Below are 2,886 nucleotides of genomic sequence, written 5' to 3'. Positions count from 1 at the left end.
TTATCTACAATGTACCAGGCTTCCATTATACATTATCTACAATGTACCAGACTTCCATTATCAGTTATCTACAATGTACCAGACTTCCATTATCAGTTATCTACAATGTACCAGACTTCCATTATCAGTTATCTACAATGTACCAGACTTCCATTATCAGTTATCTACAATGTACCAGACTTCCATTATCAGTTATCTACAATGTACCAGACTTCCATTATCAGTTATCTACAATGTACCAGACTTCCATTATCAGTTATCTACAATGTACCAGACTTCCATTATCAGTTATCTACAATGTACCAGACTTCCATTATCAGTTATCTACAATGTACCAGACTTCCATTATCAGTTATCTACAATGTACCAGACTTCCATTATCAGTTATCTACAATGTACCAGACTTCCATTATCAGTTATCTACAATGTACCAGACTTCCATTATCAGTTATCTACAATGTACCAGACTTCCATTATCAGTTATCTACAATGTACCAGACTTCCATTATCAGTTATCTACAATGTACCAGACTTCCATTATCAGTTATCTACAATGTACCAGACTTCCATTATCAGTTATCTACAATGTACCAGACTTCCATTATCAGTTATCTACAATGGACCAGACTTCCATTACCCATTATCTACAATGTACTAGACTTCCATTATCCATTATCTACAATGTATCATTCTTCCATTATCGATTAGCTACAATGGACCAGACTTCCATTATCCATTATCTACAATGGACCAGACTTCCATTATCCATTATCTACAATGTACTAGAATTCCATTATCCATTATCTACAATGTATCATTCTTCCATTATCGATTATCTACAATGGACCAGACTTCCATTATCCATTATCTACAATGGACCAGACTTCCATTATCCATTATCTACAATAGACCAGACTTCCGTTATCCATTATCTATAATGTACTAGGCCTCCATTATCCATTATCTACAATGGCCCAGGCTTCCATTATCCATTATCTACAATGGACCAGACTTCCATTATCAGTTATCTACAATGATGTACTAGGCCTCCATTATCCATTATCTACAATGGCCCAGACTTCCGTTATCCATTATCTACAATGTACTAGGCCTCCATTATCCATTATCTACAATGGCCCAGACTTCCATTATCCATTATCTACAATGGACCAGACTTCCATTATCCATTATCTACAATATACCAGACTTCCATTGTCAATTATCTACAATGGACCAGACTTCCATTATCCATTATCTACAATGTACCAGGCTTCCATTATTCATTATCTACAATGGACCGGACTTCCATTATCCATTATCTGCAATGTACCAGACTTCCATTATCCATTATCTACAATGGACCAGACTTCCATTATCCATTATTTACAATGTACCAGACTTCCATTATCCATTATCTGCAATGGACCAGACTTCCATTATGCATTATCTACAATGTACCAGTCCTCCATTATCCATTATCTACAATGTACTAGACTTCCATTATCTATTATCTACAATGTACCAAACTTCCATTATCCATAACTGAATTGTGTCATAATCACGGTCTTTGTCGCTGTCAAAAATTAAACACCTTGGCAATGTCAGAAATCTGTGACTGAGTGTGGAGGAGGAGCAGCTTGAGTGGATGCCCTCTACGTCCACCAGAAACAAAAACAAAGGAGCTATAAACTAACATCAGTAACGTGACACCTCAGAACTGTCAACATGAGAATTGGAACATTAGGCTAAGCATGAATCTCAGGAGCAAAGGTTGAGCAGTGTCGACCTTTCCTGATTGGATTTCAGAAGGTGAGCTGTTGATCTGTATGGGCGGCACAGTGGCACAGTGGCACACACTGCTGCCTCACAGCGCCAGAGACCCGGGTTCAATTCCCACCTCAGGCGACTGACTGTGTGGAGTTTGCACATTCTCCCCGTGTTTGTGTGGGTTTCCTCCGGGTGCTCCGGTTTCCTCCCACAGTCCAAAAATGTGCAGGTTAGGCGAATTGACCATGCTAAATTGCCCGTAGTGTTAGGGGCAGGGGTAATATAGGGGAATGAGTCTGGGTGGGTTGCGCTTCGGCGGGTTGGTGTGGACTTGTTGGGCCGAAGGGCATGTTTCCACACTGTAAGTAATCTAATCTAAACAGAAGATTCTAGGCAGCTTGAAAAGGTGCTTCCTCACAAACAGAAATCTAGAACAGGGAACCATTTCAAAACTGGATGCGGAGGACACACAGTAGACCATATAACTCTACACCACTGGGATAACTCTCCATTACTACAAATACCCACCTGTTCCTCAACGCTTTACCATGCCGAGTGTCTCACTGATATCTGTCAGATGTGGAAGGATCCTTTGGATGCCTAGTTGATGCTTTGTAAGTCCGAAGTTGAACAAACATTTTTTTTTATTTATGAAGATACTTCTATCTCACTAACATTTTCACAAGGAAATCCACATCCAACAACCTGCTCTAAGAACTCTGCTCACATTTTTGCAGATGTGACAAATTCTCCCACAGCATCTGAAATCCATAATGTCCTAAAACAATCAACAGCATTCAAAAGCAAACACCACACAGTTCTCAAAAGGAAGCAGTCAATTTACCCTAACTCCCAGTGTTAATGTTCGATTAGATTAGATTAGATTCCCTACAGTATAGAAACAGGCCCTTTGACCCAACAAGTCCACACCGACCCTCTGAAGAGTAACCCAACCAGACCCATTTCCCTCGGACTAATGCACCTAACACCATACCTACAGTGTGGAAACAGGCCCTTTGACCCAACAAGTCCACACCGACCCTCCGAAGAGTAACCCAACCAGACCCATTTCCCTCGGACTAATGCACCTAACACCTAATTTAGCATGGCCAATTCACC

The sequence above is a fragment of the Chiloscyllium plagiosum genome, chromosome 37 (assembly GCF_004010195.1).
Source record: "Chiloscyllium plagiosum isolate BGI_BamShark_2017 chromosome 37, ASM401019v2, whole genome shotgun sequence".
NCBI lineage: Eukaryota > Metazoa > Chordata > Chondrichthyes > Orectolobiformes > Hemiscylliidae > Chiloscyllium > Chiloscyllium plagiosum.
The sequence above is the reverse complement of the archived record's forward strand: the minus strand, read 5'-3'. Positions refer to the sequence as shown.